Here is a 12,037-nt window from a genome sequence, read left to right as displayed (position 1 = left end):
GATCTTTCCTGCTTTCTCTTGTGGGCATTTAGTGCTATAAATTTCCCTCTACACACTGCTTTGAATGTGTCCCAGAGATTCTGGTATGTTGTGTCTTTGTTCTCGTTGGTTTCAAAGAACATCTTTATTTCTGCCTTCATTTCATTATGTACCCAATAGTCATTCAGGAGCAGGTTGTTCAGTTTCCATCTAGTTGAGCGGTTTTGAGTGAGTTTCTTAATCCTGAGTTCTAGTTTGATTGCACTGTGGTCTGAGAGACAGTTTGTTATAATTTCTGTTCTTTTACATTTGCTGAGGAGAGCTTTACTTCCAACTATGTGGTCAATTTTGGAATAGGTGTGGTGTGGTGCTGAAAAAAATGTATATTCTCTTGACTTGGGGTGGAGAGTTCTGTAGATGTCTATTAGGTCTGCTTGGTGCAGAGCTGAGTTCAATTCCTGGATATCCTTGTTAACTTTCTGTCTCGTTGATCTGTCTAATGCTGACAGTGGGGTGTTAAAATCTCCCATTATTATTGTGTGGGAGTTTAAGTCCCTTTGTAGGTCACTGAGGACTTGCTTTATGAATCTGGGTGCTCCTGTGTTGGGTGCATATATATTTAGGATATTTAGCTCTTCTTGTTGAATTGATCCCTTTACCATTATGTAATGGCCTTCTTTGTCTCTTATGATCTTTGTTGGTTTAAAGTCTATTTTATCAGAGACTAGGATTGCAACCCCTGCCTTTTTTTGTTTTCCAGTTGCTTGATAGATCTTCCTCCATCCCTTTATTTTGAGTCTATGTGTGTCTCTGCACGTGAGATGGGTTTCCTGAATACAGCACAATGATGGGTCCTGACTCCTTATCCAGTTTGCCAGTCTGTGTCTTTTGATTGGAGCATTTAGCCCATTTACATTTAACGTTAATATTGTTATGTGTGAATCTGATCCTGTCATTATGATGTTAGTTGGTTATTTTGCTCATTAGTTGTTATAGTTTCTTCCTAGCCTCGATGGTCTTTACAATTTGGCATGTTTTTGCAGTGGCTGGAACCGGTTGTTCCTTTCCATGTTTAGTGCTTCCTTCAGGAGCTCTTTTAGGGCAGGCCTGGTGGTGACAAAATCACTCAGCGTTTGCTTGTGTGTAAAGTATTTTATTTCTCCTTCACTTATGAAGCTTAGTTTGGCGGGATAGCAAATTCTGGGTTGAAAATTCTTTTCTTTAAGAATGTTGAATATCGGTCCCCACTCTCTTCTGGCTTGTAGAGTTTCTGCTGAGAGATCAGCTGTTAGTCTGATGGGCTTCCCTTTGTGGGTAACCCGACCTTTCTCTCTGGCTGCCCTTAACATTTTTTCCTTCATTTCAACTTTGGTGAATCTGACAATTATGTGTCTTGGAGTTGCCCTTCTCGAGGAGTATCTTTGTGGCGTTCTCTGTATTTCCTGAATCTGAATGCTGGCCTGCCTTGCTAGATTGGGGAAGTTCTCCTGGATAATATCTTGCAGAGTGTTTTCCAACTTGGTTCCATTCTCCCCATCATTTTCAGGTACACCAATCAGACGTAGGTTTGGTCTTTTCACATAGTCCCAAATTTCTTGGAGGCTTTGTTCATTTCTTTTTATTCTTTTTTCTCTAAACTTCCCTTCTCTCTTCATTTCATTCATTTCATCTTCCATCAGTGATACCCTTTCTTCCAGTTGATCGCATCTGCTACTGAGGCTTCTGCAATCTTCGCGTAGTTCTCAAAACTTGGCTTTCAGCTCCATCAGCTCCTTTAAGCCCTTCTCTCCATTGGTTATTCTAGTTGTCCATCCTTCTAATTTTTTTTCAAAGTTTTTAACTTCTTTGCTATTGTTTTGAATTTCCTCTCGTAGCTCAGAGTAGTTTGATCGTCTGAAGCCTTCTTCTCTCAACTCATCAAAGTCATCCTCCATCCAGCTTTGTTCCGTTGCTGGTGAGGAACTGCGTTCCTTTGGAGGAGGAGAGGTGCTCTGTTTTTTAGAGTTTCCAGTTTTTCTGCTCTGTTTTTTCCCCATCTTTGTGGTTTTATCTACTTTTTGTCTTTGGTGATGGTGATGTACAGATGGGTTTTTGGTGTTGAAGTCCTTTCTGTTTGTTAGTTTTCCTTCTACCAGACAGGACCCTCAGCTGCAGGTCTGTTGGAGTTTACTAGAGGTCCACTCCAGACCCTGTTTGGCTGGGTGTCAGCAGCGGTGGCTGCAGAACAGCGGATTTTCGTGAGACCACAAATTCAGCTGTCTGATAGTTCCTCTGAGACAAAACTTTCAGAGGAGTACCCGGTTGAATGAGGTGTCAGTCTGACCCTACTGGGGGGGTGCCTCCCAGTTAGGCTGCTCAGGGGTGAGGGACCCACTTTAGGAGGCAGTCTGTCTGTTCTCAGATCTCCAGCTGCGTGCTGGGAGAACCACTACTCTCTTCAAAGCTGTCAGTCAGACAGGGGCATTTAAGTCTGTGGAGGTTCTTTGCTGAGTTTTTGTTTGTCTGTGCCCTGCCCCCAGAGGTGGAGCCTACAGAGGCAGGCAGGCCTCCTTGAGCTGTGGTGGGCTCCACCCAGTTCGAGCTTCCTGGCTGCTTTGTTTACCTAAGCAAGCCTGGGCAATGGCGGGCGCCCCTCCCCCAGCCTCGCTGCCGCCTTGCAGCTTGATCTCAGACTGCTGTGCTAGCAATCAGCGAGACTCCGTGGGCATAGGACCCTCCGAGCCAGGTGCGGGACACAATCTCCTAGTGTGCCGTTTTCCAGGCCCGTTGGAGAAGCGCAGTATTAGGATGGGACTGACCCGATATTCCAGGTGCCGTCTGTTTCCCCTTTCTTTGACTAGGAAAGGGAACTCCCTGACCCCTTGCACTTCCCGAGTGAGGCAATGCCTCGCCCTGCTTCGGCTTGCGCACAGTGCGCTTCACCATCTGTCCTGCACCCACTGTTAGGCACTCCCTAGTGAGATGAAACCAGTACCTCAAGCAGAAATGCAGAAATCACCAGTCTTCTGTGTCGCTGGGGCTTGGAGCTGGAGACCAGAGCTGTTCCTATTCGGCCATCTTGGCTCCACCCCTCGACAGTTTTTAATATCCACTAAATTTTTAAATGAGGAACTTAATTCCAGAAGTTAAGAACTTGCCCAAACTTAACTGCTAAGCAGAACTTAAATTCAATCTTGACTTTATGTAATTCACAAATTTCAAGTTTTTCTGTCCAGATTTATATCCTCCTGGGAAGAAAAGAAGTTCAGCCATGAAGTCCTGAAATTTGAAGGAAGAGAATAAATCACGTTCTCTTAGAAATGACTTTTTATAGGAGAATATGAAAGTAGGTAAAGCAATGTGATATGCTAAGATGCCCTCCAATAGTCCAGTAAGTGTGAAAAGAAAAAGCCTTAAAACACCATCCACCCTGTTCAGGGAGCCAGTGAATGAAGACAGACACCAACTACAAATTGCAAAATCTCTCACCCCTCATCATCAACTACCTTTCTGTCTTTTGTCAGTTACTTTTCCTTGATGACTCAGTTGTAGATTTCAAGTATGAGTACACTGGACAGACCATCTCTCCCCGTCTTCCCTGGTGCCTATGACATCCCTAAAACTCAGTAGATGGGAGCCAATAAAAACAACCCTAATCTTGCACTGGGGGAGATTTCCTCCTAGCAGGAGCTGGAGATTGACTTTAAACCTGACAGCTATGATAACCTCTGGCATTCTTACTTTCACTAGACTGTCTGAAAAGACTCTTTTTTTTCAATACTGTTAATACAGTAGCTCTTTATTGACAGGTACACTGGTGGTTCTTTCCTTTTTTAATTGTGACTTTAACTGTGAGTTTAATTTCGATGAAACACAGTATTTCCAGTAGCCTCTTACCAATAAATTTTTTTTAAAAATCAATAAATATAGCTTTGTATGGATTAAATCATTCCTGATCATGTGTGCACTATTTTTAACTGCCAGCTCTAGAGAATGAAGTCAACTGAGGAGATCTGTAGATAGACTATGATTCTTTTCAATGTTTCTTACAGCCAATTGTTTAAAAAATCAGGAAAATCTTTAATTTACATCTGTGTTAGTGGTTAATTACAGCAAATATGAAATTAGTCTCTTAGCCCAAAGTTGAGCCTCTCATTGCATAAACTGAATATGAAAAAAAAGTCCTCTTTTTCCAATAGAAATAGATCAATTTTTAACACCAAGGGTCTTCATTGCCTTCTTTTTGAAATGTTGAAGGTAAAGGCTCAATTCTTAATTGTGCTTTGTACTTTTTCCTCTTTCTCAGCTGTACAGCTGAAAGTCTAACTGAGAAGAGGCAGCCCAGAAAGCACAAGTAGTACTTGAAGGAGGCACACGTGGGCCTAGTTTTCATTCCCAGCCATGCACCACCATCTCTTTAGAATTCCTACTTGAAGACAAAATAAAAGGCTCTTGCATACAGGTACAAGAAGAAAAAGGAAGGTTGAGTTTGTTCATTGTTGCTGTAAGAATTTCTTCATCTGAATTATGAAACTTTAGACACCAGTCATAATTAACTGATTAGAGAGGGTCTTCTTCCGTAATTACTATTGTTTTAACTGGCATTATCATCAATTTCAGCTTCATTAAAGTTTTTAGAAGATCTGCATTGTATATTTTAATCACTGCATATGTATATTTTTCTTTTATCACAAATAACAAATCAATATTTATGTTTAATCCAGTATACTGAGCTTCACAATTTAATTTTGTATTATTATGCTTCTAATCTTTCAATTTTTATTTTCTATGGAACAGTTACATTTTGACTTAGAGGAAAGGGAGGAGAGGGGTATAGAGAGAAGGGAAGTGTCTCTCACAAAAACACAAATAGAGTTCAGAAGGAAGGTGAGTAACTTAACAGGAACTATGACTTATCCACCAATGGGAGCTCAATTTAATAACCAGAGTTCACTCCCATGACAGCTTCTGATACATGAAGGATGGAGGACTCTACTATTACTGAAAAAGTTTAGGGAAAAGGTTCAGGATACATTGGCAAAAATAAACTGATAATTGAGAAAATTTCACTTTTCTAAAACACATCAGAAAATCCCCACCAGAAGAAGAAGGAGGAGGAAAAACAGGAGAAGGTAGAAGACAAAGAAGAATGACACAAAATAAGGAAGTTTATATTTATTAATACTCTTTCTCTTCTTGTCCTGATACCTTTTCATTCATGTGCTTGCTCTGGGGCTCAATTCCCGTAGGTTTAATCCTTATTCAGACATTCCTGGCAAAGAGAATGCAAAGTCTCTAAAACAGGAAACTGGCTTCATTTTCAAAAAATAGCATAGAGACCAATGTGGATGGACTGAGTAAGGAGTGGAGCAGAGCAGATGGTGTCAAGGAGGGAAAAAGGCTGGGCTCAGGAGGCTGAAATGGTAACTGTTGTTCATTGCAAGGGTTTGATTAGAAATGTGACTTGACTTGATCTGCATTTTAAGGGGTCCACTCTGGCTTCTGTATTAAGAATAGATTAAAGGAGGCAAGGTGGAGACAGAAAATTTCATGTATGAACAAGAACTTGAAGTACAGAAACATTATCCATGTGGATATCTTGAGAAAGAGTATTCCAAGCAGAGGGAAGAGCAGGTGCAAAGGACTCAAGGCAGAAGGATGTTTGGTGTGTTCAGGGAATAGTTAGGAAGCCAGCGTGAAAGGAGCGAAGAGAATGGGGGGAATATGGAGATGGATATTAAAGGTGATGTGGATCTGGATAATGTAGGGCCACGTGGGCCATGGAAATGGCTTTGGTTTTCACTGAGGTTGAAATGGGGACTATTGCTATGTTTTTAAGAGAGGATTCAGATGATCTGGTTTAGGATTTAGTAGAATCACTCTAGTTGCTGTGTTGAACTCAAGACTGTAGGTAAACAATTAAAAGCAGTTGGATAGTAGTAGTGGCTCAGCCAAGGATGTGAGCAGTGGAGTCAGTGAGAAATAATTAGATTATGGATATATTTTGAAGGTAAATGTGATAGGAGTTCCTGATGAACTGGATGTGTGATATGAGAAAAAAATAACTCCAAGTTTTTTGTTGATTTAATTTTGGCCTGAACGTTGGAAGAATAAAGTTATCACCTGAGATGGAGGCTGCACATTGAGATACTAAGTTTAAGATGCCTGTTAAACGTCCAGTGAAGACGTTTAGCAGGCAGTTGGCTATGTAAGTCTGGGTATGTGGAAAGAGATACTAGAGATGTAATTACTAATTTGAGAGTCATTTTTGTACAGGTAATTTAAATCCATGAGACTAAATGAGATCATCAAGGGAATGATTTTATATAGAAAAGAAAAGGGAATCTTAAACTGCAACATCCTGGGATATTCAACACTATGAGGTTGAGGAGGAGAGGATTTGGCCACAAGAGAGACAGGAAGGAATGATGAAGGCAAGATGAAAACCATAAGAGTGTGTTATCACCGAGCCAATTATAGAGAGAGTAGTGATATGGAGACTGAGAGTTGAACATTAGATTTATCTGTGACTTTGACAACAGAAATTTTGTGTGGAATGGTAGAGGTGAAAACCCAGTGGGAAAGAGTTTAAAAAGCAATGAGAGGAGAAGAATCAGATACAATCTGAATTGGAGGAGTTTGCTGCAAAATGGGGTAAAGATATTAATGTAGTATTGAGGAATAGAAATGGAATCAAAATACAATGTTTTGTTTTTATTTTTTAAGATGGGAAGAATGCCATAACATTTATATGTTAATGTGAATGATTGATCCAGTGGACGGTGAAACATTGCTAATGTAAGAGAGAAAAGGGAGAATTGCTGGAACAATGCTCTTGATTGGTCATGAAGGATAGGATCTGGTCACAAGTGGAAAGATTTGCTTTAGAGGAGTATAGATAATCCATTTCGTGTAACTGGCATGAAAGCAAAGGATCTTGGTATAAATGCTGATAGTTGGCCAGAGATGGCAACGGAAGTCTATAGAAGTTCTTTTCTAATTGTTTCAATTTTCTTAGTGAAGCAAAGTTTCCCAACCAAGAATGGGGCTGGGAGAGGAAATTTTGGGAACACAAGGAGATAGAAATAAGTCATCTAGGAGAGTGTGTGAGCGTATGGTTACCTATCAGAACTTCAGTCTCACTTAGGGTTCATTCATGAATTTATAGTGAGTCAACATGGTGGTGTGGTGGACAGTTGACTTATTCAGGGTTGTTGTTTTAGCAAGTGAGATAAAGCAAGAGAAGTGTAAGAAAGGATATACATGAGAAGTGTTTGAAGAATTAAGCCTGTGAGGAATAGTGGAACACAGCAAAGGGACGAGCACAGTCAAAAGTGGTTAATCAATTTTGGACTGAAGGATTGTTATGTTGCGAAAACCATGGAATGAACTATACAAGTTGGAGATGTGGTCAGAGACACTGGGGTGCAGGAAGTTGAAATTATGGAGGATTGCAGTTATTGTTAATGACAAGGTCTCATTTACGACTTTGAAAGTGAATGACTGTAGTTGCCATCATCCAAGATGAGGAAGATTATGGAAGGGCCAGGTCTGGGGAAGATGGCCAGGAGTTTTATTTTGGACACATTCATTTTGAGATATCTACTGGAAACCCCAGTGATGATACAAATCTGGTTTTCAGAGAAAAGTTGTAAATTTCAGCATAATCAACATACAATAAGATAGTATTTGAAGCCATGAGACTGGATCAGCTCACATAAACTTACTATAAAAGAAGTTAGTATCTGCGATTTCCCCACAGAGTGTGGTGCTTTCCAGTGGCCTTAGAGTCAAAGTATCCAAGTTCAAGTCCTGGTTCCCTCCTACCTGTAAAACCTTGGATAAGTTTTTGGCTTCATGTGACATAATAAGACAATATCTATCTTACAGGGGATTTGTGAGAGTTGAATAAGGTAGTCTATATGAGGAACAGTAAATTACATGGCATGGCATGAGTTCTTAATAAGCATTGGAAAATATGATAATAACCAAGATACAGACAAGATTCGGGAGAATATAAAATAACATCATCAGTTTTCCTAGATAAGGTGGAAAGGTTTGTACAAATGAGATAACATTTGAGGTGAGTCTTGGCATAGGGGATGGAGTTTTGCAGAAGAACATGATTAAAGGAGATGGAAAGAACAATCAAGGAAAATAACAAGTGCTGATTTTCAGAGCAGGATGAGAGAAGGTCTGGAATCCACAGTGCAGACATAAATTAATCTGTGACTAGTACACATGAACAGACCCCCTTTCAGGGAACCAAAATGTGTCTAATAAGAAATACTCTTTAAATGCTCCTCTTCTGAGCAAACAGGCAGCTTCCTTGAAGCGTGGGATGCTTTGGAAAGGTAGGCTTTAGTAATCTTGTTTGTTTGTTTGTTTGTTTGTTTTTGAGACTGAGTCTCTTACTCTTGCCCAGGCTGGAGTGCACTGGCGTGATCTCAGCTCACTGTAATCTCCGCCTCCTGGGTTCAAGCAATTCTCATGTCTTGGCCTCCCAAGTAGCTAGGACTATAGGCATGCGCCATCATCTATTTTTAGTAGAGATGGGGTTTTTCCATGTTGGCCAGGTTGGTCTCGAACTCCTGACCTCAGATGATCTGCCCACCTCGGCCTTTCAAACTGCTGGGATTATAGGCGTGAGCCACAGCACCCGGCCAGCTTTAGTAATCTGATAAGTTTACACTTAGATCTCTTAAAAATACAAGTTGGGTATTTTTAGAGTATGATGTTGCTTTCTAAATGTTTAAATATATATACAATTCTGCAACATTTAATATTCAAACCCTCATAGTATGGAACAGATTTCAACACAGGAAAATGGAACTCTGGACTACCTGTGTATCAGAAGTCAGAATTATTAAAATGACCTATTTTTAATATCTGAATCCATTAATAGGAGATGTTTTGCATGAATATTACAACATACCTGTCTCTCTGATACTTATTGACATTTAATGAATAAAGGAAATTGAACTTTTTAATTGTGAGACTCTCTTGAGGCTACTGGGCATTAAAGTGTATCTAAAGTGTTCATTTACTTATATTTCTTCATGAGCCGGATATGTGAGCTAAAAAAAAAAAAACCCTCTGGGATGAAAAAACAATGTTGCCATTGAAAAGGCCTCTCTAAGTCAATTTGGAAACCTCAGTCATAAAATGCTGTAAAGAGGTTTTCGGCAAGTCCCTGGCTGATGGTGAAAGCTACACATTTTTAGAGACTTTTTTAAAAAAAATAATGCTTGTCAATAAAATGAGTATATGATAACACAGAAGTGGCATCATTCAAGAGCTGGAAGACCAGTATAGGAATCAGTCACATCTGAACACAAAGACAGCTATGAGGCAGGAGTTCTAAAAGTCCCCTTGTGCCTCCAACGCCTCCTTTCCTCGCTGGCCTGGAGGTTACTGAGGGCAACTGCAAGTGAGCCTTATGGTGGTGTCAGACATAAAACCACTAACAACTCTTAGATCCATAGATTTAAACTGGAGACTAGAACAGCCTGGAAAGCACTTAAAATGAGCAGACTTTTAATGGTGGACTCCAGGGTGAGGGAATAGACTGAGAGGGAGTGATTCTAAGGCAGGGCAAAATCTGGGAGGGCATACCTGGTTGAAGAGCCCTGAGGGTGGTTCTAAACCCATGGGGAGATGTATCAGCCTGCATGGGATACCTGTCAGAGGATCATGTCCCCACTCTGCTAGGTTAACTAGGGTGACCCTGGCCAACCAATCAACTCTGGGCGTCTTATCTGACCTTATCATGAACTGTTTTTCCATCCATAAAGTGGAAGTGGTAAAATCTGCCTGACCTGTGTGGTGGAGAACACTGTGTTATAATAAACATGTTAATATAAACTTACAAACCTAAGGCTTTTCTCAGGAAGTATGCTACATGAATTCAAGGAATGAATAAAGTTAATTATTATTGCAAATTGAGTTATAGTTACCAAAAAGATTGCAATCATTTAGCAGTTAATCTTTATCTTGTGTAAAGCACCAAGAAGCTCTCTATTTTCTAGGGGTAACAATTGCCTTTGGTCAATGAGATAATACTTTTTATTTAATTTTATGCATTAAGAGAAGCTTAAGAATAATATTTAATATGTGTGTTGAGTAATCAAATAAACTATACAAAAATGTTTTAAAAGCTAAAAAGCACTATAAGCAAATAAGATATTACTATAGTTTAGTGCTATTTTAAATCATTTATCCTGCCACTAGAAAAAATTTTTTAAGTATACAGAAGCAAACTGGCAAAATCCAAGAATTAAGCTACACTGCATATCTGTTTAAGAAATGATATAAAACTAGATAAAAGTGTCTGCTTGTTACAATTCTATTGTAAATGGAATATATTTTCAGAACATTCATTTAAGCAAATATAACATAATTTAAATGTAATTTTTGTTTTTTATTTAAATTCACATTTAAAAATGTTCCATCTCTTGATTTTAAATACATTTCATTTTCCAGAAAAGTTCATCCATATCCTGAGGTCATAGTAGGCAAGAGCCAGGTTAGAGCTGCCATCTCCTATAATCACAAGATAAAGGATAAAGGGAAGTTCCATTTTCTTCAGCCCATTTAACTAGGAAAAATTGAAAACTGAAAAGCAAGACTGGAATACGTCAATAGACTAAATGTTCAGGCATCTCAGAAACTACTTGAATTTAATAGGCTGTGAGAGTCATTTTGTGTCCTTGAAAAAGTTACTCTATGTTCTGGAAGCATACTCCCAAGCCAGCAATCCAGAGACCATGCACCATTATCACCACATCCCTCTTCCCGAGTAAGCCAACATTATTTCCCTTCAGACTCCTAGATAAACTTTTCTGTAGCCTAAAAACTTTCCCTAAGTGAAATATGTTGACAGTGCAGCAAGGTGAACTCCCCAATGTCAAAGTAGCAGGACAATCAAAATGTTTTCCCACATTGTTGGGAAAACATGTGACTGAAGTGCATTGTGCAGCATTGGATGATCTCCATAATGCAACCGGGACAAAATCTCAGAGAGCCTGAAAGCCTCCAGGTCAAGAGCTACAGTCACCCTCCTATGTAAACCACCCAGGGTACCATTTGTAGGATGGTTAGCCCGCAGATCACTGAGCAAATTCCTAGATGTTCAGGTCTAGCTCAACTTCAATGATCTCTTTGAAGAATCAAGGTCTTGAACAGAAGGGAGAATTCCCACACCAAAGCCCAGTCAGATCATCATAATGTTTCTGCAGTCCTCACTGATTTTGATGGGTGCTGGGTTTCCTCTAGTAACTCTGAAGGATAAGGAGCAACTGCAAAGTTCTGAGCCGAGATGAGCTCATTCTAGTCCCAACCTGATATAACACCCTACATTTGGCAAAGTAAATGTCCAAACCTATTGAAAATTTGGAAGATCTTTAGGGACTCAAACTCCATAATCTTCATAAGACGTCCATTATGATACAATTTTCCTCTTGGTGATCAGGAAATCTAGTTTATTTCTTAGTGAAATCATCTACTCTTTAAAGTCTGTTCATCCTTATTTTAGTTGCTACTGACAAGGAAAGCTGTTTTAATTTTTTTAATTAAAATCTTTATAAATTGAAAGTAATCTCTCACCTTTTCCCCCCCTTTGAAAAGCAAAATAAAATAGGCAAAACAACATAAATAAGTGAAAAACTAATTACTTTGACCCTTCCTTATGGGACCTAGTTTTCCTCCCTCTAATTCTTGTCAAAAAAGAAAATGACTATGTAGTCAGCCATGTTTTTAAAATAGTATTTGACACTGTAGTCCTTTGTTGGAAGCTTCTGGTGTATAGTAACAAATTAAAGGCTCTAAGGAGACCAGCCATAGATCAACAACAAAAGTTGAAAACATATATTCTAAAAATGATTGTTTCATATCACTGTTTAATATATAAAGAACAGTGAAATATGCATGGGAGTTATTAGATTAGTAAAGCAATATGCAAGGGCATGATATTGTTCAAAACCTGCTGATTGAAAGGCAACATTGATGGGAGATTTCAGAATCAGACTGCCCAGAATCTTAACAATGTTTTAAGATATTGGGTTTCTTTCTCTTAAGCAGT

Source organism: Hylobates moloch, unplaced genomic scaffold (assembly GCF_009828535.3).
Source record: "Hylobates moloch isolate HMO894 unplaced genomic scaffold, HMol_V3 SCAFFOLD_9, whole genome shotgun sequence".
NCBI classification, from domain to species: domain Eukaryota; kingdom Metazoa; phylum Chordata; class Mammalia; order Primates; family Hylobatidae; genus Hylobates; species Hylobates moloch.
The sequence above is the reverse complement of the archived record's forward strand: the minus strand, read 5'-3'. Positions refer to the sequence as shown.